Raw genomic sequence first — 25,665 nt, forward strand, 5'->3', positions numbered from 1 at the left:
ATCATCTTCGAGCACAACGCCCGAAAATGTTACGAAGATTCGGCAGGCCATTCACGAAGATCGACGTCGTACCATCAACGACTTGTGCGACATTGTTGGGATAGGCTATGGGACCTGTCAGCTGATTCTAAAGGAAGAACTCCACATGCGACGCATCATGACAACGCGCCAGCGCACACCGCCCTCAAAGTTCGGCAGTTTTGGCCTCAAACACCATGGCCGTCATTCCGCACCCTCCTTATTCGCCGGATTTAGCTCCGTGTGACTTCTCCCTCTTCCGAAAGATGAAAATTCAGCTAAAGGGAAGGAGATTTGAGACGATAGAAGAGATTCAGGCCGAATCGCAGATGGTGCTTGACAGGCTGACAAAGAAAGATTTCCAGGGATGCTTCCAGGCTTGGCAGCGGCGCTAGGATCGTTGTGTTCACTCCCAGGGGAACTACTTCGAGGGTGATGGATGAATTTAATACCTGAGATAAGTGTACGGGTTTTTATATGTGCAGTCTAGAAACTTTCCGATCGCACCTAGTATCTCTGTCCGTTTAGTTCACCTCTCCCTTGACTCCAAAAAACGCACTACCACATGTTTATTGTCCTTGGTGTAAACCTCTAGTACTAGGGTAGCAATTATTACGCTATGTTCACTTGGCAAAAGTGGACACCTGAGCTACACTCGCAGCATGTCGCCGTCTGATCTTGAGCTGCAGCATGTACCACAGAAGTGTTATCATCATAAAACGAAAATAATCGTATATTGCCTTTATTTTTAGAATCTCCTTCGCAATTGTACTTCGAAGAATGAAGTCAATCAACTCCTGTTTATTCTAAGAATAACATATAACACTTAAAGGGTCAACAACTTAAACTATAATATCGAGTCTTACTTCTTAGGTTCATTCTAGACAATATCGAAATACACTCTTAGTCATATACCAGTAACCAAGCCTTAATATTTGTAGTTGTCGCAAAGACGATATGAGAATGCAAATTTCTGAAATTCCAAGCTACTGTTTTTGGACCTCACAAATTATGTAATAGAAGTAAATACGACAAATAAACATATACACGTAAAAGAACATGGAAGTGACAGACAAGTATGCGTAAAGGTTTTATTAGCAAAGCACTAGCTGTTCGTTGATAGATACCACATTAAGCACAGTAAGCGTCCTACGCCTACCGCTGTTTCGTAGTTAGGCAACCTTGTACGATTTATTGCATTAATGGATCTCTTTGGCATTTACAAGAATGGCACAAGATGATAAACAGGTATAACCAGAAACACGTATTATATTCGTTTTCATAGTCTGAATTTATTATAATTGAACTTAATTAACATGTTACAGTAAAATATCCTTTATGTGATAAATAGGAAATTATTTAAGCTCAGTGTTAAGCTTCCGTTTATGGTATTTATTGGGTAATTGAAGATTCATGTAGAGGAATAATTTAATATATACGTATTAGTTACAAGCACTACATAAGGTTTTGTGATATATATATATATATATACATACATAGAAAATGTAAGAAATAATCAATTTAATAACTTAAGTGTAGTTTATTTTTAAGAAAACTCTTCTCTTGACCGGTTACATTAACAAATAAGTATATATATATATATATATATATATATATATATATATATATATATGAGTCTTAAGACTGACATATGTGATAAATGTTTTCTAACATTCCACAAACTTTAAATGACTACTTTCTTCATGAGTAGATTGTTACTCTTCCCGGACAGGAAACCATTTGCACTATCACCAGTAAGTCTGTTACTACAGCCTCTGCTACAGTTATTAATTGCTCGAACACGACTAGTATCATTGTTTTTGTCTACACATTTCCATAATGGGTTAATTTTTTGTATCAATGGACGTATCAAACGACAGAACACTGTACACTGCACGTCATGTCCTACAATAGAGCGATTACGACCAAAGGTGAATAGTGAAATCGGATACGTGGAACCAGCGCTTAACAAGAAGACTCAACTACTAAATGGGATAACAGTGCATTTATTAACAATAGCCCCGTTGCGAAAGAGACAGAATTGGGGTATGCACTAAAATAGATTCTGCTTACACAATTAAAGCATTCGTGCTGATGCCGTTTGGAGTTTTCTTTCTAACTAGTTCATTACTATAAAAATGTCACAGCATAACATGCATCAAAAGGTTTCTAATGACAAGATTAATTAAGCATTAGGTTTCCTATATAACAATAAATGTTAGAACTATTTATATTAGGGCCAAATTATTACATTTCTGTAAACTTTATGTTATTTTATTGGTTAAAACAAACTAACATTTCGGGTGGACTATATTTAAAACTGTCATTAAAAGTACTAAACTTTTCCAATGCTTAAATGAACTATTAATCTTTGAGAGAGACTGTATTGAGTATTTTATGTGTAAGTAAAAACCCCTTTATTGAAACTAAAGTGGATTACTGCCGATTAATCAGCACTCCGCTTGGAATCAAAAGTTGCGTCTGTTGTTGTATGAAGCCTCCTAACATCCCACGTAGATGCGTCATGTTTACAGCTGTTAATTCGAAGTTAGCCAGTTGGTTGCCATAATATAGCTGTGAAAATTAAGTTTTAGAAAGTGCTGAAAGAGAATTTCTAATCTACCTCAGACTGTCAATAGCTGAGATAGAAGCTAGAGGCTTAATGGGCTAATCTTAGACAGCGAATAGCATATAAATCACACCTACAAATGCTTATATTATAACTATCCTCTGAGCTGTAGCGCCATGTAATTTGGTAGAAGTCAACCACCGTTTCAGAGGTCCTTGCTGCCTCCATCATGAAGCCACATCGTCCTAATAATGTAGGCAGCAAGTACCTCTGAAACGTTGAAAAAACTTCTACCAGACTATACGGCGCTACAGAGAAATATACAGCCTTTTCTGACTCATCGAAGTGAAAACCCTGTATCATACAATTTTCACAATGCACAGAATGATCAAAAAGTCAAGCAACAGTTTTAAAATATTAATTGATGATTTTTGCAATTCAATACAATTCTGCTGGATTAATTAAAGTTCAATATCGTTGCGACTCTATATGAGCCCATGAAGGGCACGTGATGTACCGTGCTTGCGCCTGTGTCAGTGTCTTTCAGGAGTCCAAATTCAAGTGTGTCTTGTTCACAAGTGCAAAGTTTGTTCATCGTCGAACGCTATATGTCATCTCATTATTAATTAATTACTTAATTTGCTAGAATGAGTTTAGGAATACACTTTCCGATTCTTCAGTGGAAACAAATCGACATTATTATGGTAAACCTTTTCTGTGACATAGAAAATCTTCACCGAGCATCAAACACGAGCACAAAAGTGAATGCGTACACCTCTGACGCCGTTGATATTTTCAAAAATTGACACAAAATTCTTTTCTTCTGATTTCGATGTGCACTCTTCAGATAATGAGCTTAAGTAATTAGCTGTACGCTAGCCCGCATAATTGGTGTAAAATTATTGGTTATTTGAAGCGTGAAGTACAAGCAAGCAGGCCAATCCATGGCGTTGCCAAACCGCAAGAACGCATTGCTTAAGCTTGCAATGTGAGCATTGGAGGTGTGCAAACAATTACAAGGGAGGCTAACAATGCAATCTGTATTTCGCTCTCTCTGCGTGCCACCCTCCTTCGTTTCTGTCGTTCGCTTTAGTGAGTTGAAATATCAAGGGCAGGAAAGGAAAATTCATCACAAAACAGGCAAAGGGACAGAGGAAAAGGATAAAGGAATTAAAGAAAGGGGACGAATTAAAACAATCACGCAATAACTCTAGCTTAATTTGAACGCACTTTTCCATATTTCAAACGTTTTTGTCGTTCTGAACAAGAATAAGTTTAAGATTATCTGTGTAATGTTGAAGAGTAAAGCTATATTTTGAATAATAATAATATTTATACATGGAAAAATGTGATTAGAAGATACATTTGAAATGCAAATAGTATACTCACCATCAGGGAGATTTTTGTTCACGTAATACAGTGTGTTCAAAAAGTCACGCAACCTTATGGGGGAACACATGTTGATGTTCAACACACATCATTTTTTTTTTTTGTCCAGGTGGTGAAGAACACTGAGTAGCCATGGGGTACACAATGCAGCAGCGTGTATTTATTGTCACGCAGTACATCCGCTCCGGCAGTTATGCCAGGACGCAGGAGGCCTTCTCAGTAAAGTACGGAACAGTTGCTCCAAACAAATCTTCCATCATGCGGCTACACGACAGTTTCAGGAGACAGGGAAAGTCGATGACGCATCGAGAAGCGGTCGACCGAAGGTGTTAACAGAGAAAAAGTTGGTCGACGTGCAAGCCGCATATGCTGTGAGTCCCCGGAAGTTCGTTCGACGCCTTTCAAGTCAGTCCGGGCTCTCCGTCCTACAAAATCCGTGCCGTCCAGCAACTGCTACCTGGAGACCTGCAACTTCGTCAAGCTTATTGTCAGTGGTTCATGGAATCTGTAACGCCGGATAGAGAGGAAGTGGATGATTGGTATTGGTCTGACGAGGAGTGGTTCCATCTCGATGGGTACGTCAATGCCCAGAATTCTCGACTATGGGCCGCGAAAAACCCACATGAGCTGCATGAGTCGCCTCTGCACTCACAGAAACTTGGTGTCTGGTGTGCCATGTCACGTAGTCGCATCTTCATGACACACAGTGAACAGTGACCGGTACGTTACGATGTTGCAAGAATTTGCCAACACGTTATCGGCAGAGAAGAAGCAGGTCACGTGGTTTCAACAGGACAATGCCACAGCCCATACCCACACCCATTACCTGGAAAAGCGTTTTCCAGGTCGACTGAACTCAAGGAGGTTGTGGCCAGCGCGATCTCCGGAATTAAGACCCCCCCCCCCCGACTTTTTCTTGTGGGGGTACCTGAAAGATGTCGCCTACGCAACTCATCCGCACAGTATTCAGGAATTGTAAGCGAACATTCAAAATTGTGTCGATGCAATCCCATGGCAAACATTGCAAAGGGTCTTCAAGAACATGATTAACCGTGTCCATTGTGTGAAACACAGAACGGCGGCCACTTCCAGCACTTACTGTGAAATAAATAGTGTTACGTGACTTTTTGAACACTCTGTACATATTGTCTGTACTCTCTCGATAATCGCTTTGTAGAGCTAAGGAATTCCACGAAATCATAGACGATCACTGCCCCAAACGAAATTCGATGCGACACCACCCTGATATAGTCATGTGTATCTCGATATCTTATATAATTTGTTGGTGGATGATTTTGTGGTAACTTTACTCTTGGGAGACGAAATAAATTTAGCTGTCGGTGTCTAAAATCAAACACTGCTATTTATTAATCTCTTGGACATGATGCAGAAGAAATTAGCTTAGAGGATGCTAAAGCCTTCAAATGTCAGTGTTTTAGAAGAGTATCTGTTTAACGTCTACGTGTTTTCCTCGCAAGAGAGAAAGTGATTGAAGCACTAAAGAAGAGACAGACTTAATTAAGCTTTATGCAGCAAGACCAGAATTAATTTTATGTGTATTTACATTTACTACTTCTGCCGTCTTTAAGAGATTATAAAAGGATTTCTAAAAATCGGTAATTAAAAAGAAGTCAACGGAATGTTTATCATTCACCGCAATTTAATTTTTTGTTTGATGACAATCTCATTCTCAGCTTCAGTGTGCTTCTGAGTACTATCATGTTTGAATTTTCTTCCGTTAGTATGGTTTAAACGCTTAAATCCTTCTAGCCAAAAATAGTTTTCCCGTGGGACCCAAAGTTCCGCGAGGTATTTTTAAAAAATAACAGCCATTTTTTAATTATGTTTAACATCCTTATTCTTAATGGCAAATAACCACAGTGGCATGCTCAATTATAAACTTTGTTAAAATATGCACAGATGTATGTACTATTTTACTTTTTCTGCAAGAGTTTAATTCTGACACAATTTTTATCTGAAACCTTACATCTTACGGTTGGATTTTAAACTCAATAGTATTTATGACACTCTACGTAAGAGAGCAAATGAGATACGAATTATGATTTTTTATATCCTTCGCAGCAAGTATAATAAATGGGCTTGAAATAACGCGTAATAAATTAACAAATAATTTCGCATTAGTCTCTAAGAGTAGTCTCTGATCTGATGTGGCCCGCGTGACGCCAATTGTTCCACTCAGTGTTAGGTTTCATAATAAAATTCGTTATTAATATCAGAATATTTTATAAAAATTGGGAAAGACGCTGAAGAGAAGATTTTAACTTTATGCCGTCAGAAATATATAAGAAACACCTTCGTGTTACGTCAGGTATTTCATACTATGTGTTTAAAAGAGCCGCTTGAAAAAGAGGCAACTGTTCTACTTGCGATCAAATTGGTGGGAAAATCGTAAACATCTTTTACCAATTACAAGGATGAGTTTAAGGTACATGTTTCCTGTAATTCCCCAAAGAACAAACAGATGTGAATTTTATTTGAAGCTTTCGCGGCGACGTAACTCAATAACATCTTCTCGGGTTATCAGCTTGTCAGGAACCCAGATGATGAGGAAAGATATGGTCCCTGAAATGTCGGAGTCGTCTTTTAACCATTTGAAGCGTCGGATTAACCGAGAATATTTTGTTGCTGTAACGACGACTGTACAATTTGCCCAAATCCAGAACGTCAGCATCATCATCCTGAACACCTTAAAAACCTCAGACCTCGCTAATTGATTTTGATGGGTAAATTAAAAGTGCTGTTTCTTTGATGAAAATACTAGTACAGCAGTTCTCAAACGGTGGCACTGGTAACCCTTGGGGTTATTACAGATGATTTCCGCATTCTTACAGCATCAATTAAACGAAAGCTTTGAACAATCTACTATCATAAACCACTTTAAAATAAATTCACATTCATTCCGAATTTAAAATTAATATTATCAAGGTGTACGATGTACATTTTTCAGCAATGCGAATGTTAGTTTTCCTACAGTGTTTCATACCAAACAAGAAGATGAACGATTCTTAGGTTTTATTCGGGATTTGTCTAGTAGCTACTAGTACTTGTTGGAAGCTGCTGTTGAAAGTTTGGAGTACTCTTTGTATATACCTCCTCCCATTGGGTGGTACTTGAAGCTGGCTACAAAAAGTTCATGGAATGAGGAATTGAAGCCCTTGGTTGACGTCAATTCCAGAGTGTATATTAATGTATCTCGAAATGAGTATGCACATCAATATCTTTTGAAAGATAAGCGTTATATTTTCATCATGATTGTGAGGGAAAGATTAATTCGAAGCAGAAGTTAACGTTCCGGAAACCATTTCTGTCTCTTTACACAATTTACCCATCGCCCAAAAATACTTTATCATCTAAATTAAGACTTCCTTCCCTTAAAACAATTTTCCTCAGAGATACTCTTTGTGCCCTTCTATGCATTTGGGCCAAGCCTTTATTACTTATTCACTTATTACTTAAAATAATTGGTCTGAAACTGCCAGGAATAAAGCATTTCAGTCGAACAAATGCTATTTGTATGGCAGACGAGGGTTACGTTTGAGATTTCAAATTTTCGCGGCGGTGAGGATGATAATTTTCTTTTGGATTCAAAAGCTGTGTTTCAAATCCGGAGGATGGAAACTTTATGTTTCACAGGAACGCTGACGTCCACCTAAAAGCCTATACGACATGAAAATCACAAAACGAGCGCTATCAATATTTATTTTGGGGAATAAACTAAAAGCAAATGCAAAATTTCTTCACTGCACTTCACCACACTGGCCTATTTACAAAGAGTAAAAATGACACTGTTAATTCATAGAAATGCGACATACAATTTACATACCAAAGATGGAAATTCATTGGCAATGATTAAGATTACCACTGCAGGGTATGAAGATTTATGCAGGAAGTCGAGCAGAATTTTTTACATGTGAAAACAATAAACTAATTAATTAATAGATTATAAGTACATGTTAAACGCAGAAAATTGAAACTTCTTAATATTAAAAATTAATACTTCGTAATTATCGATATAGACGTTTGCAAATGTTAATATGGAAGCTTTGAAGGAAAACATCAAAATTATTCATTTAAAAACTCAGTGTAAAAAGAAGATCAGTATGCGAAAAAAAAATCATAGGAACAACATGAGATATCTACATATAAGAAATGAAGTTCAGGGAATCAAGGGAACAACAGAAAACAAAATTACAATTAAGAAACAACGTAAAGCCTACATGCTATATACAGTATTCCACAAAAATCTCGTATTAAGAGAAACCGAAGCACAATAAGTAGCATAAGGATATCAGTTAGGCAGATTATTCTATCAACTATCAGTCTGACTGATTAACTCTATTCAAGAGAATCCTTCTTGAAAAGCTAATATTATGTTAACAAGTGAAGTAATTCCATGCCTTTTTATGAAAATCAAACCTTAATTACTGTGTTCATAAGCGCTCCAAACCAATCACTGTCCTGTGCCAGACATATCCTCTCTCCACCTTGACACTTTATTTTGAAGTGCAGTGTGTTAATATTAAACAAATATCCATGTCGGAGTCTTCAAAGTTGTATTTCCCTTCTCGGTTTCCAATCAAAATTTTGAATGTATTTCTCATCTCTCGCATGCTTACTACAAGTTTCGAGACTTGCCATTATAAAACGTAAAACAGATACAGGTGCAGATGAGCAAATTACTTGGCGCTTATCGACCATTACGAGCGAATTGTAACACTCATGGTGCAAGTTTTTGCCACGCCTTTCTGAAAATATTCAGTTCTGGAAAGAAGTCCAAGTCGTGAAGCCGAGTTTATAGTTAAATATTTTTCAAGCACAGGTAAAATTACTATCAATTTCGCAAAATTATGACGTCACAAAGACGCCAAGTTGTTAGACGATACATATACCTTAAAAAATGTAGCGTGAGTACGGTATTAGACATTGCTTTTTGAAATCTTTAAATCAAGTCTCGAATTCGGCTGTGGCTACTGGTGTTTCCAAGGTGTTTTCCAGAAATCTATATGTAAATTCCTAAGTTATAATCGTATTAGTCTTACTATGACAATGTTTTAGTAGACATTTATAATAACTACTATAGATGATCAATAAAGTATTATGCCGAAGACACAAGTTAATAGTTGAATGTCTTATATAATACGTATGTCTAGCACAAATGCATATGTTGCAATACTAGGAAAGCAATTCTCTCTAAAATTCTTTGTTGAAAACCTCTGCGAAAAAATAACTCTGAGCTTCGTTGACTATTACAGATAAGCACGTGGGAGAGAGGGGAAGACCGTTAAGAGATAGAATGTACGGTGAGATAATCCAAACCTTGCTTGTGCTATTGGATGTGAAATTATTTTTACATTTAGGATGCAGAAATAGCGCATGCGGATTGAGGTGTGTGCCTGCATTGCAAGTGTTTTATGTTTTATAATTTGGTTCACAAATAGAGTGTAGTTAGTGAATTAAAACGCCAACGATTACGTCGAAATAAAAAAAAATAAAGATTTCAATTACATTACGCATGCTAAGACAAACGTTTTTTGCCTTGCATTCCATTGTTTTTTCCACCTTAACTCTTACTGTGGCGTAGCTCAAGCTCGGGGTTATATTGCATGCACAGTAGATTTAGATTAAGCACAGCTACTTATTTCGACTAAAATCCCTTTGGCACTGGCTTAAATCACTTAGTGGCCGTAAAACCAGCCTTTGTTTTAAGATGGGCCGACTGTTATTTACTGAAGAACTTTTATTCTGTACAATATGAACATGTCATACATGTCTTTCCATCACAATATAAACTGGATTATCCTACGTAGTTAGAAGTCAGAACAGCGTCTTGCTTAGCGTAGATAAACACGAATTTATAATTAGACTCGCATGAGTAGGAGAAATATAGATTTTTGTATTTTATATGTACGAGGGTCGCTCATTAAGTAATGCCCCACATTTTTTTTCTCAGCCAATAATGAAGATAGAAAAGTGTACTTTTACATGCTTGAGATTTGATGTTTCCCGCGTTCGTGTACGGAGTTTCAAATGTTTCCAACCAATAGCGGAGCTGTAGTGAACTGTAAAAATGGCGTCTGTGAACGACTCTCGTTACAAGCAACGAGCTGTAATTGAATTCCTTGTTGCTGAAAAAGAAACGGTGGTGAACATTCATAAACGTTTGTGTGCTGTGTATGGAAGCTGTGCAGTCGATAGGAGCACCGTTGGTCGCTGGGCTAAGAGAGTTAAAGCTTCAGGAAGTGAAGAAACCGAGCTCCGTGATCTGCCGCGCTCTGGGCGTCCTGCCACAGCCACCACTCCAGACATGTTGAACCGCGCGGATGCCATTATTCGTGAGGATCGGCGCATCACAACTCGACAATTGGCCCAACAGCTTTCAGTCAGCAATGGAAGTGTGATTGCAATTATCCAGGCTCTCGCATATTCGAAGGTGTGCGCAAGATGGGTTCCACGAAGTCTCACAGCAGACCACAGGATTCAAAGGAAAACGATTTCTTCTGAATTGTTGGAGCGTTTTGATGCTGAAGGAGAGGTCTTTCTGTCCCGGATCATTACAGGTGACGAAACCTGGATACACCACTTTGAGCCAGAGACAAAAAGGCAGTCAATGGAGTGGCATCATCCTCAATCACCGAGAAAGAAGAAATTCAAGACAACTCCCTCCGCCGGAAAAGTCATGATGACTGTCTTTTGGGACAGTGATGGGGTCATTCTTGTGGATGTGATGCCAAGAGGTGCGACCATCAATTCAGACGCGTACATCAGGACCCTGAAAACCCTCAAGAAGCGTTTTCGACGAGTTCGGCCTCACAAGCATCCAGCAGAAATTTTGCTCCTGCACGACAATGCACGCCCTCACACAAGTCTGAGAACCCGGGAAGAAATCACCAAATTGGGTTGGACGGTGCTACCCCATCCACCCTACAGTCCAGATCTGGCACCCTCCGACTTCCATCTCTTTGGGCCACTTAAAGATGCTATCCGCGGAACAAGATTTGAAGATGACGAGAGCGTGATTCAAGCAGTGAGGACATGGCTACGTGCACAGGACAAGAGCTGGTACCGGCAAGGCATGCATGCACTTGTTCCACGCTGGCGTAAAACCGTACAAGTTGATGGGGACTATGTGGAAAAATAGTATGTGTAAAGGAAACATTGATTTATATTGTCACTAAATTTGAGCCATCTTGAATAAATATGTTCTGAGGAAAAAAATGTGGGGCATTACTTAATGAGCGACCCTCGTATTTAGGTAGGTAAATAAACGATCACGGTTGTCAGACAAGTATAATAATTAGCGTTAGTAGGAGACTGAAGAGCTTTAGTCGCTCTTTGAGTGCTCAATATGGATTGTGTACATGAAGTGTGTGACATGAATGACTGAATTAATATTGATGGTCATGCTATAATTAACATTAGGCTGTATTATTAATTTGTTATAAAGCAAACTGAATAGCTATGTGTGTAATTGCAATTCAAAGGGTTCTTAACAGCGGAAATGACGCAGGCCCTACCGAATATAGGAATTTTTACCTTAAGGAATTACCATCAACAACATACAACTCGTAGCTAAAAAGCTAACTTTTCTTTTAATTGCGGACGACATACTTTAACCAAATCACCAAATCACAAAACCTGAACCTCTTCATTTATCTGTCTTCTGTAATAAACTATCTCTTCCTCCTAGTTTCCTTTCGTTCTGTCCGTCTGCTTATTGCTACGAGTCTGTACGAAGCATGGGTCATGCAGGAAGTAACCCATTTCGAACACTGTTCAGTTAATAGAAAACTATACGTTCAAATGCTGAATACATTTCTCCGACACCCTGGTATCCAAGTGGCGTACGAATGAAAATTTCAACAATTATTTTTGTGTTTCCTCAATTCTTTATTTCTGAAAGTTAACTAACTGTATGTACTAGTTGCTTTAACAATCAGCAATAGTTTATTGTGAATTTCTGGAAACTGTACGATTCTCAGTGCAAACACGGGTTATTTGTTTAAATAGAATTAAGCAGTTAAACTTTATAATAGTCAAGTGCTTTCTTCCACGAACGGACGAGCTTCGGCTTCAAAGGTCCAATTACACTGAAATTGAAACATGTAAAAAACAGAAGTTTAGAGATAAATTGAAAATAATTTTAAATTTACATAAAATGTTACTAGTAAAGTAATTTAACAATAATTTAAAGTATAAAAACTTATTTTAAGAAAACTGTAATTCTTCTGAGATTCATATGAACTAAGGGCTATATTTGATCTGAAACTCATCAAACTGAAACCGTTCCCCCCATCGGTTTCAGTACGTTTATATTTAATAGGAAAAGGCCTTGTTGAAATTAAACTTCTTTCCTTGTTCCTTTCGTTAATTTATCTCACTTAGTGTTACTTCTATAAGCTGCATAATGTTAGGAGCCCTTTTAAAACGAAGCTCAGGTAATTATCAGTGAGAAGGTGTTGAGTCACGCATAACATACACAGGAAATAATAAACCACATCTTATTGCATTATGTGTCTATTTCTGAAATAGCTTATTAAGTTACATATAGTATTTTAGATTCGAATAATGCTGTTAGTGCTACTATCACATAGATCAAATAGTAGTCCCATCTTGTTCACGTATCATATAAATAACAGGTAAATATTAGGATTATGTAATTCTTTCAAATGACTTAAAATACATTTTCTGTGTACTGATTACAGCCAACAGTTATTAGTACATGAATTTCTGAGTGTACCGAAGCTAATTGGTAGAAGTAGTTTTGTTTCGGTACTACGAAACACCCCTTCCTTTAACAACTCTGAACATAACCGCACATACTGACGTGATTTCGTGGTGCAAATGACGTTAATCTGGCTCTGAAGCTAGCGCCTCATATCGGTCCCTTCAGGCAGTCCATTTGTTGAGTAATTAACATGCGTGATACAGCAATCTAGTCCCTTTCAAGTGGCCACACCTAAATTATATGGAACCCAGTACGTCACTACAGTTACAGCAAATAATATTAATCCACAGATTTTGAATGCCAATATTATTTTAACAAATCAAACACTGTTTTGTCAGATAGTTTGGTAATATGTAGGCCTATGTATATTAGTTCAGACAGGAGCTTTTCGAAATTAATTCTTTGCATTAAATTAAGATGTTGATTTTTTAGAGACACAAGTGTAGTGACAACACAGGTATAAAAATTAATACTTACTATGAAGATAAAATTAAAGGCTGATATTATTATATTTTTCATAATATAATCACAGAATGTTTTCATCACATTTTCATATACATTTCTTTCGCTTTTCAATGACTTTGGTCTAACTGATGGCGTTCCTGATTTCATCACAATAAATTGTTTTATATTTGGCCTTGCATTAATCCTACTCAGATACTTTTTATGCATGATGTTCATTTCAGATAAAATTTAATAAATATCATTTCTTTGGTTGTCTCTGCTAAGCTTGTAAAACTGCTCCTGAACCTCAATACGTGTTACAGCCTGTAACATTCAAAACTGGCATCATCAACCCCCAGCACTCGTCAGCCCACCGAACTACTCCCTGCTCTATATAGTCCAGGGCAGAACGGGGCTACGGGACAGAACAGAGTATCGGCTATATTTCGTCTGCAATGCGTTCCGATCTATAGGGACCGGGTGAAATACCATTAACATACAGCACAAGGTCATGTCATGTCAGTCAGCGTCATTTTGTGGTTATAGTTTCTGAAATAATCACCCATGCTCCTACATTCTACAAATTTTTCTAAAGTTCCTGAGAAGGTCAGACCTATTCATTATTCATATCCACTTTATTGAATGATGCATGTTACAAGGTACTTTCTTGAAAGTCTTAAACAAAATATTTTTATTTATTTTCATGTCATTTTTGGTGGGACAATCCTAATTTGAAAGAGTATACTCGGGGCAGGATGGGGTAGGGCGGAATGGGGTATCCAGTGAAGACGATAATATTACAAGTGCTTGTAATGCGTACAAGTCTATTCGCTGTATATTGAAGGGTGGATTCGCTATTCGTCTTGCTTGAAATGGGCCCATAACTCATTTGCAGGTTTTGATAGTCACGATGATAAAGAGGTACACAAGTTTGATGTTTGCGTTAGGTCTAAGTAGACTTCAAATGTGTAAATTTGTGACATTTTACATTCTACACTAAATAATTTTTATATCCTACATCATAATTATTAGATAATCTGTATCTTCTTACAACGTTTCAAATATATATAACCATACCCCGTCTTACCCCGGACACGGGGCAAAATGGGGCAAGTTACATTCTTGTAAAAAAAATATTATTTAAAAAATGTAACTCTTAGAACTAAACTAATAACTCATTATAAATTTCAAATAGACAATAAATCCACACAAGATTCCTCCATGTGTTTATCTTTATTATTGTCCCTTCCACATGCCTCCAAAGATTAAGTTCCCCGTTCTACCCTGGGTTCCCATATATATATATATATATATGTGTGTGTGTGTGTGTGTGCTTGTTTGTTTGTTTGTTATTTTTTCATATTCAGCTGTCATTCTTCCTTAAACATTGCTGGTTTCCACAGCTCCTAACCACAACATCAGATTACATTCGATGTTCATCTTTGGTGCATTAGATAAGTGAGCAGCTATGTTAAACGTATCGCAGTGCGAAGATGGCTGTCACAGAATCACCGCCGTGAAAACGACAGCCTACGTGTCGTAGTACAATCACTAGTGAAAAGCTGATAAAAACGAATTACATAGAAACGAAGGAATAGATTATATTACCTATATACCATGTTTCTACACCATATTTTCAGTCATACAAACGAAATTTTATAAATACTAAAATTTTGCTTAACTTCTTGACTTTTCCTTTTACATTTCAGTCATATCTTGTATTACTGTTAGATCTTATTAGTCTTTTATACTTCGCAAAAATATAAATATTTTATATTTTGTTAACCATTAAGGATATACGAAAATGTGTAATAAATATAACGGCAGAATACATGTGTTACGTCTGGAACGAAATAACGACATTAAGCATACACTATGATTCTTCCTTCTGACAGTTCATGGAAGAAATGTAAATTTCAGTACACGGTTGTTTTGTTTCTATTGAACTTGACAGTGAGACACATGAATGTCCAATGGCGTTTTAACTCGCTTGTCAATGAAAAGCATTCGATGCTGAAATTGACAGCTGCGTGTAATACGTTGTTGCGATTCAAAATACTCAGTAGACCATCTATTTATTCCACACTGATTCTCCAAAACAAGGATTCGTAAATGAGTGGAAAATAAAAAAATCCCAGATGGTAAGTCATAAAATATGGTAAATGTAAAGAATATTCCTCTTGGTCAGAGAGCGCCGGTATATTTATTTGTTTTCACTATTTGAACATTATGCACAGACATGTCCTAAATACAAATGTGACTGCGCGTCATAGATAGAATGGAAAACAAATCTCTGAATAGGCAAATCTGGTAAGTTATTGATATTTTCTCTTTTGAAAACTGGGCACAGGGGTGTCCTACATATTTGGCGCGTCGTAGAGACACGTTCGAACACAACTTCCCCTGTTAAGACATTGTAACTTCGAACGATTAAGTCAGACGATTGTGCACCTCTGAAAATAAAAACTTTGGAATTCTCATGGAATTTTAACGGGTGTTTTAATATTCTACGGAATGACGTGCATGTCTTATGTCCATTGTGCTGCGCTTTGACGTCCCTGATGAAAATGCGTCCCCTGTGAAGTCTTTATCTCAGTCGACAGTTGAAATTCCTGACCAGATTGGAAAACCTGATGGATGTATGGAAACACCTTGGGTTCCGAAAATGTGTCTATCTGATGGACGATAAAAACGGGTGAAACCTGCCTACAAGAAGTTCTAGCAACCATTTGTGCAACACGTCTTCAGACGCTGTCAGGAAAATGGATGTGACTATTCCGAAAGATAACAACGTCTCGGCAATAGAAACATACAAATGCGCCTAAGACAAATGTTGTTAGTCACAGCTGTCGACCAAGACACAAGCTGTGGCATCGGTTCTCTTGGTTTGAGTTTACATACCATACAAGACATGAAAATCGATTTATTTAAGTACTTTATTAAAACTAACATCGGTCTTCATGATTTATCAGTCTTCAACGCCAATCACAAACAAATTAATATTTAAAAATTGTTTTCCTTATTTTCTCGACAAAACGTTAAGCAGAAAGGTCGTATATGTTCGTGTGTAGTATGAGTTCCTTCACGAGCAATATTCAACAATGAATTGGTTGTCGATGTGAAGATCATACTTCCCAAGGTTCACCAGACATTTTACAGTCCATAATCATGATATCTATAAAAATCATAAATTTGTTTCTTAGCTTGGAAATTTCGCATTGGACTCTAACGAGAGGGCAGTAACAACATATTCATTAGGTAGTATATTTGCGTCATATTGTGAATTAGGTTAATATTTTAATATTTTCCGTCAAATCACAATTTTAATAAAATATTTAAAATATCATTTCACGTTCCGCATCGAATGATCGATTTACAAGTTGGAACGTCTCTTACGACATGTTTCGGTTATATTTAACCGTCCTCAGGTATAAATTAGATTGGTAAATTTAAAACTCGAATTACAATCATTTACAATGTTATGCAGTTTATTGAAATGTTCTTATCAGATTACTCTTATATATTAGAACGAAGGTATTGTTTTTTATATGGCGTGGTTCATCTGATATTCAATATTAGTCTGTAAAGCAATGATTTAAATAAAAAATTAATAAATATGGAGTAATATAGAAAACAAAATGATGGAAGTAAATAAATAAATAGTAGAATGTATAAGTAAAATAAAATTAAATTAGTTTAATAAAACATACCGGTGATGAGTTGATAGAGACATGACGTGTCTGGCGGAAGACATCTAGAAGTATTACTGTGTCGGGTCGAGGTTTAATACTGAATTGCGGTTGCTCGTGGAGTGTGTAGGTGAAAGGAGGTTGTTATGGTTGGGGTCAAGGATCTGGAGGGCATTGAAGATGGGGTTATTAAGAGAAATATTGTTGTCGTTTAGGGAAAGGTTTTGTTTATATGTTTGTTGTATGTAATATTTCTCTATTGTATCTCTATGTCTTTTGTTACGTACTATTTTTAGAATGTCCATAGTTTGTGTAATTGTATTGTATGAGTGTCCTGTGTTTAGAATATGCCACCCCATTGAACACAAACAGATGTCCATTAACTACCTAATAAACAGAAGAAACCTATATCCAATATCTACAATAAACAAGCAAATTGAACTAAACATAATACAACAAATCCTTAGAGAAAACGGATATAATACCTACGATTTAAAACCTAAAAAAAAAAAAATCTAACGAAAATGAAAACATACAAAATAAATGGGCCACGTTTACATACATTGGAAAAGAAACCAAATTCATAACAAAAATATTCAAAGAAAACAAAATAAAAATTGCTTTAAAACAAACAATACAATAAAAAACATCCTCAAACAAAAACCATCAATAGATATTAATAATCAATATAACCTTCCAGGTATATACAGAGTAAAATATAAAGATTGCCAATTAACTTATATAGGACAAACTGGACGCACCTTTAAACAAAGATATAAAGAACATATAGCTGCCATAAAACACAATAAAGAAAATTCTGCATACGCAAAGCATATTCTAAACACAGGACACTCATACAATACAATTACACAAACTATGGACATTCTAAAAATAGTACGTAACAAAAGACATAGAGATACAATAGAGAAATATTACATACAACAAACATATAAACAAAATCTTTCCCTAAACGACAACAATATTTTTCTTAATAACCCCATCTTCAATGCCCTCCAGATCCTTGACCCCAACCATAACAACCTCCTTTCACCTACGCACTCCACGAACAACCGCAATTCAGTATTAAACCTCGGCCCGACACAGTAATACTTCTAGATGTCTTCCGCTAGACACGTCATGTCTGTATCAACTCATCACCGGTATGTTTTATTAAATTAATTTAATTCTATTTATTTACTTCCATCATTTTGTTTTCTATATTACTCCATATTTATTAATATTTTTCTTTAAATCATTGCTTTACAGACTAATATTGAACATCAGATGAACCACGCCATATAAAAAACAATTACCTTCATTCTAATATATAAGAGTAATCTGATAAGAACATCTTCAATAAACTTCATAACATTGTAAATGATTGTAATTCGAGTTTTAAATTTACCAATCTAATTTATACCTGAGGACGGTTAAATATAACCGAAACATGTCGTAAGAGACGTTCCAACTTGTAAATCGATCATTCGATGCGGAACGTGAAATGATATTTTAAATATTTTATATTTTATTATCCTATAATTGTGATTTGACGGAAAATATTAAAATATTAACATATTCATTGTTCGGAAAATACTCCGTATTCATTTAAAATTTATCCAACAACAATAAGAAATATGAAAATTAACGTAACTTGTCGTTGTTTATAAATTAAGAATGTGTTTTGCAAATGTTTACGAAACCTCTTATTTATTCTGTGAGAATGAAGTAGGGTTTCCTTTTTGAAATGGCTCGAATTTTTTTTCTTTAGAACTGTCAAGTTTTATATTTAAGATCTAAGCTGAGGGATGGTTGGTCAGCTTCATTCTAACACGGCTCAGTCCAATAAATGTCTACCTTTCACAACTTTCTTTTACAAAAATTCTGAAATAGTATGCCTCACTGCAAAAAATAGAAAGTAAGATGCTAGTAAAATGGAGTAGAGTCTTTCTTGATAAGCTTACAGTCATTTAGCTGATCAAGTCATTTACAGCCTTTAATTGAACCAAAAGGTCATTTTCAGAAGAGCCCACCAACGGTATCTACCCCGGAGCATATGAATCCAGTCTACACTTTTCCACCTAATTACTGGGAAATTTATTTTAGTAATATCCCGCACTCACGACTGAGCCTTATCTTCTTAGAGTCTGTAAGTTTTGTTTTAATCGCTTTCCGATTAGTCCATCATTTAATAAGGTGTTCGAAAATGTACTTGATTTCTCGAATTCTGTAGAACAGAAACCTTCTCGAGAAATCGACAGTGACTTAGTACAGAAATCCAGTGTCTTAATATAGTTTCAATGTTCATTACCGTGCTCTAAGTACCTACTTATGGACACCCCACACCCTCACACATTATTCCATTAATATTTGTTTTAATATTATTCTCACAATTTTGATTTACGTAGCATTCTACTCCCCTAAAGTTTTTCTAGATAGCGTAAATTATGACTATTGTTTAGCTCCAATAAATATTAAGCTTAATATTTGTGTACGAAAAGAATTAGGTCAAAATACTGCCCTTGGTAATACGTGAAATCCGTGTCTATTAATGCAAATTCATATGAAATTGTGACAATTGTAATGCCACGATAATAGACGAATTGTTTACACTAGCTAGGGGACAGTTCTTAATGTTTATCTTTTTTTAAGAATAAGCTCGCCTAAATAATATTTAATGATTCAGTACATACCGCAAAGAAAACATCGAAATTCAACATTAAAAAGGTTGAATTTGATCACGTCGTTTAAGGAAACAGTCGTTGCTTATAACAATTTTCGTGTTGAACACTTGTATTTCATAAAGAAATGGAGAAATTCTTGACTAGCTCAGCGTAATATTAGATTCTCATTGACTCTTACAGAGCATGAATCTCAAAGAAATAATCTTCAGATCTTGTTTCTTTAAGGTCCATTTTCCAGTTATCGGTCATTTGCGCCTTCATCTTAAGAGCAGAATCTTCTCTGCAGGTGTAAGAATAAAACTTCTTATATATTTTTATATGCCTACCTGAACCTCCTTGCTGGTATGAAATTTTCCAACGCCTATGTTAATCTTCAGAAGTGGCTTGCAAAGAGTAAAGAAACGTAATTTTTCTACTGATAATAGGCCTATTAAAACCGGAAAGTTCTGTTCTTCTTTACAATTTCTAAAATGATGCAGATATTTTATAATCGCGTTCTGTTGGAAATGGAAGGGCGTGTCACTTTTGCAGTCTTCCTGCGGGAAGTGTAAAATTAATAATTATTCTACAAACAACAGGAAACACGTAATGGTGTCCCTAAAATCTTTTTCAAGAAAATTAATAAGGTAAGGGGAAATTGCATCAATGTCTAGAATTACCGAGGGCAGCTGCTTTATTTATGGCACGCAACAGAAGGCACGTTAAACGATAACAGTCAACAATAGGCTGAGATTTTAAATTTGATATGTGCCTTATTTCATATTGTTCTTATTATAATGTGCAACTTTAAATAAATGAGAAAAATTTAGCACAATTCATTCGGAGAATCCTATATCAGACTCAAGTAACAAACATTGGGTCAACTTTAGAGACCTTTTTCTAAACAATTAAAGTACAGAGAAGGTATGTACATGATAAATTTAATCTATGTTGCATGCTTCTCGTTTTTCCTTAGATTTTGTATGTATTTGTGAAAGTAATTAGCGCTGTCAAATGCACTCCCGGAGATAATGTTAAAATGTACGTTGTAACCGATTGCTGTACTGCTGTGTACGTTAATACTGAACTGTGACCCATATTCTTCAGCTTTCCGATAATGATGCAATAATTAATAACTTATGAGAGGTTAAATTATTGAAGGATTAGCTTGGTATGAAAGTAAACATAATACCCACACACATACATATACATAGATGTGTACACACACATACAAACATACATATACAGTTATTCATAATTCCCTAACACATTAAAAAATATCGCTATAGTTGAATGGTGCAATTGATGGTAACACAGGACATGCCGATAGAAAGAGAAATTTTCCGAGTTAATTTTACATACCTCATAAATGTTTTATGTATACGCCCTTTGTGACGCGGCAGACGTCAAGCGGATAATACTTTTTCGCCCATACCCTCTGCAGTATGTCAAGATTGATTTGTGAGATGGCATCGATGATTCGTCTTCGTCCGTAACGTACCCCCATAAGAGAAAATACATGGCGTCATGTCCGGTGATCGGGTTCGCCAACGAAGCAGCCCGCGGTCATTGGCAGTCTTGCGTCAGATCCAACGTTGTGGCAAATGAAGATTGAGTTAGACGCGGACGAGGCGGTGGTAGTGTGGCGGAGACCCATCTTGTTGATAAATGAAATCTTCGCTGTGATCATGAAGCTGTGGAATTATCCATTCCTGCATCATCTCAAGATAGGACGTGCCAGTGACGGTTGCTTCGGCGAAGAAGAATGGCCCATACATCCTCACTTTAGATGTGTCACAGAAGACGTTCAGTTTCGGTGAATCCCGAATGTGCTCAATTGTGGCATGTGGGTTTTTACTTTCCCATACCCGCACGTTGTGTCTGTTCACCTTCCCATAAACGTAAAACGTAGCTTCGTGGCTGAAAATCAGTTTTTCAGCGAATCATCTTTCCTCCAAGTACTGCTGCAAACTTTGAGAGTTTCTCTTTCTATCGGCATTCGCTTGTTACTATGCTTTGTATCATTCATGTCTGGTGATTTTTTTGATGTGTCAGGGAATTATGAATACCCCGTACAAATATACACACTCACGTGAGTATATGGTGGGAGGAGTTATTGAGGTTGTGTAAGTTCGGGTAAGCTGGCTGAGTTGTGTACGTTATATTTATACGAAATTATTACTACTAATAAATAATTCAGTGTATATGTCATTGATAATATAACTATCAGATTAATGCAGCCTGCAGATGGCAGTGTTAAACTGAGCGACATCAAGTAACTTGTAACTTCAGTAGATTTAATATACACTTGCATACTATTAAATGTTTAGTACTTATGAAACAAACAACAGTAAATAAAGACTCGTGAGTATCGCTTGATCTTATTACGTTTGATCACAGCTTGTGTATAAGTGTGAACCATTCGCCTTGATAATATATCACTTGTAAAATTGTGAGGTTAAATTTCAAGAAAATTTCTAATACACTGTTTAAAAGTATGAGTGCCATGAGTTTGCGTAAACTTTCTGAAAAGTGAAAGTAGGACACTGTGAAAACGACTAGTGAGCTCAATAAACATGGAGTCTGAAATTTCATTGTAAAAATAGATACGATTTCTCAATTTTTTGGTTGTTTAAAAAGAATACTGATAACAGAGACTGAAACAAATTTTAAGATTAAATAGACACGGAGGACAAGATTAGAGCTGACTACAGAATATGTTATTACGAGTTCTCCTTTAGAATTTAAGCCGTATCTAAAAGTCGGTGCGTTTTACTTGATGAATTATCCTCCCTAACTTCCAGAGCTATATTTTACAATAGCTTCCATTTTCAGAAACTAAAATAGTTTAAAAAGATCTAGATCCACGTCCTAAAGAACAACATTACGTAATACACCAGTCACTTAACACATTATTGTACAAATGCTTGTCTTCAGCCGTTTACAACACGTGTGCCATTAGTTTGCCTAAAACTAGACTAACTGAAATAAATATTTTCCGGAAATCACTTAAAATCAAATGAATGCAATAAAATTCAAAAATACATTGCATAAAAACGAAATGTTGAAGCAAATTCATATATAAGCTAATGTGTGATTTAAACATTCATACTCATTACACCTGTGTTGTGTCTGCATAACTATGTTATCACAGCGTTCGCAGTAAAATTTGCCAAATTTCGCATATTCGCGTATTCCGTAAGTCTCCCGCATGTAACAAGTCGAGAAACGTAAGCAGATTTTTACGAAATTTTATTTTTATATGTCAACATATTTCTATTTTAATTAAGTCAGATAATTCCAGGCAGTTTACGTAATGCCATGCTTGCATTTATGCGAGCAAAAATTGTTAACGTCATGTGTACATAGACACAAATATGGCATAGTTTATGGAATCCAGACTTTCAAGTGGACCTTTTTAAAGCTTCATTAACTGGTGGAAATGGTAATTTGAATACAGCACATTTGAAGTCACACTCAAAGGCGCATAACTAATTATGATTATACAGAAAGAGAGTGATTTATCAAAACCTTGAATCAGACAAATTTTTGGCAATTATGAGTATCTACAAATTCTAGTGAAACAGGTATTCACTAAGCAGAAACAACACAAGCACAGGTAATAACTTATTTCCTTACATGGGCTGGCGCCAGAAGATGCTAGTATTGATGTCAAAGTGCCAAGCCTTCAGAAAAATCTGTAAATAACTCAGATATTGTATATAAAATTTAACTGGCGGTCATATTCTTCCCAGTTCACCATTCTAACTGATTCAGAATCATACATATCATATATACCATTCCCAGCTAAAACACGGCACAGGAAGTATATCGTCTGAGCTATTGAAGGTGTCGTTTAATAAGCTATAGCTTATTGGTTCTGTCTTCTAGGACCGGGGTAAAAAGTAAAGTAAAGTTAGTCCCACTATGCGCCATGTAGGCGCTTGGGGTGAGTGGAGGTATAGCTCCTCCCCTCCTTGACCTCGGCACTAGGTGAGTGGTCAGCATCAGGCCCCGGCCGGCTTTACCCCCGGGAAAGGACCTCGTTACCCACTGTAGAGGAGGCTGGGTGGGCCCCAGAGACAGTATGGACGCAGAGGCTAGAGGAAAAATCTTGTCCCCGTTGGGAATCAAAACCCGGTCGTCTAGGACCGGGGTAAAATGGGTTATAATAGTTAAAATTTATTAACTACATGACAGTTGTAAAAGTAAATATTCAGTGTACACTTAACGGGAGCTTTCAGTAGATACGGTGAAACACTACTTATGCTCTTGAGCATATTGCTTGTTAAAATTATCAGATTAAATTAAATTAGAAGCGGCTCTACAAATTTTTGAAAAAATTATAAGTGGAACCACGGTTCCGGAGATTTTGACGTAAATACGTCTATACTAGATGCTATACGAACTCCTACTGGCATTGTTGTGTTTCATTACTGCCGTAAAAAATCGGCTTTCGAGACCATTGTCATTGTTGTGTTTCATTACTGCCGTCAACAATCGGATTTCGATACCTTTGTCATTGTTGTGTTACTTAAGAAACAGTTTAGTTATCCGTTTATTGACATTGTTATGTTTGTTTACTGCCGTCAACAATCGGCTTTCGAGTGAGTCTGAAAAGAGCTGAGCTGTGAATTCCATGTAGGAGAAGAGAGAGTCGAGTGAGTGGAGCCAACGAGAGGTCTGGTGTGGCGCTGACTAAGGACAGGTCGGCTGCGTGTGAGAGCACCGGGTTCGTGGACCGTGGCTGCTGAGGGGCCAGCGTGTGTCCAGTGGGGTGCTACGGGTCGATTTGTTTGCGTATGTGAAGAGCGCCGAGCTCGGGGACCAGAGAGGCTCGAAGAACAGTGCGAGTGTGTGTGAGCGCGCGTTGAGAGCAGAGAACAAAGACTCAGATACTGTTGTTGTAGTAGAGAGTTGACTGTAAGTGCAAACCTATGTAACTGATTTAAATTAACGTGAATAAATCAAGGGTTGACAATCAAGGTCATAATACCAACCCACGTTTCTTTGGGAACTTTAGTTTCATTATTTGATAATAATTGCTTCTTGCGATTTCTGCATTCCCTTATACGTTCAGCAGTAGTATTTGGTATTTCATAGGGAACTTTAGTTTCATTATTTGATAATAATTGCTTCCTGCGAATTCTGCATTCCCTTATACGTTCAGCAGTAGTTTTTGGTATTTCTTTGGGAACTTTAGTTTCATTATTTGATAATAATTGCTTCTTGCGATTTCTGCATTCCCTTATACGTTCAGCAGTAGTTTTTGGTATTTCTTTGGGAACTTTAGTTTTATTATTTATTAATAATTGCTTCTTGCTATTCCTAAATTCCCTTGTATTTAATACTTCTATTTTTTTACGTTTTATGTACTGTCTCATATATTCTGCGTTATGGAGTCTTTTAGCTTCAATGTCATCCATCTTGTACATAGTATGACGCAACAAACTAACGCAACAATAGAATTCTTAATAATTCTTTTATAAGATAAGTACTTGTGATATTGTAAAACTTTTTTACCAGCACAAAATTACCTAGTCCACGACGCACTTCTTCTACAAACGATTTACAGCTCAGCTCTTGCCGCAATAACGAAAGTAATGTAACAAAATGCTAAGTAAACAGATGACGCTTCCAAAGTAACAATAATGCCGAGTAAATAGTTGATGTTTCCTCGGTAACAACAATGCCGAGTAAAAACGACATTTCCTAGATAACCGTCTTACACATTTTCCTATCACTTTTTGACGTAAATACGTCTGTAAGGAAGGGTCATTCGGCAAAAATGTGTAACGAAAATGAAAACTACTGCTGAACGTGTAAGGGAATACAGAAATCGCAAGAAGCAATTATTATCAAATAATGAAATTAAGTTCCCAAAGAAATACCAAAAACTACTGCTGAACGTATAAGGGAATGCAGAATTCGCAGGAAGCAATTATTATCAAATAATGAAACTAAAGTTCCCAAAGAAATACCAAAAACTACTGCTGAACGTATAAGGGAATGCAGAAATCGCAAGAAGCAATTATTATCAAATAATGAAACTAAAGTTCCAAAAGAAACGTGGGTTGGTATTATGACCTTGATTGTCAACCCTTGATTTATTCACGTTAATTTAAATCAGTTACATAGGTTTGCACTTAC

The 25,665-nt window shown here is 36.5% G+C and overlaps 2 long non-coding RNA genes and 1 pseudogene across 3 annotated transcripts in view; 2 read left to right on the forward strand and 1 right to left on the reverse strand.

Annotated features, from left to right (window-relative positions):
* The window catches only part of LOC110828868 (glucose dehydrogenase [FAD, quinone] pseudogene), a 400,823-nt pseudogene that overhangs the window by 266,269 nt on the left and 108,889 nt on the right, over nucleotides 1-25,665 (forward strand). The gene's annotated exons all lie outside the window — the stretch shown is intronic.
* On the reverse strand, nucleotides 3,878-17,301 carry LOC147873882 (uncharacterized). Its single transcript, XR_015535085.1, has 2 exons — nucleotides 16,877-17,301; nucleotides 3,878-4,441 (listed from the first exon to the last, which is right to left on the reverse strand). It is a non-coding gene; the product is annotated as an uncharacterized LOC147873882 (long non-coding RNA).
* LOC147873883 (uncharacterized) lies at nucleotides 17,616-18,233 on the forward strand. Its single transcript, XR_015535086.1, has 2 exons — nucleotides 17,616-18,015; nucleotides 18,122-18,233. It is a non-coding gene; the product is annotated as an uncharacterized LOC147873883 (long non-coding RNA).

This window comes from Zootermopsis nevadensis, unplaced genomic scaffold (genome assembly GCF_977971745.1).
Source record: "Zootermopsis nevadensis isolate Lab colony 2312 unplaced genomic scaffold, Znev_1.0 Znev_ptg000013l, whole genome shotgun sequence".
NCBI lineage: Eukaryota > Metazoa > Arthropoda > Insecta > Blattodea > Termopsidae > Zootermopsis > Zootermopsis nevadensis.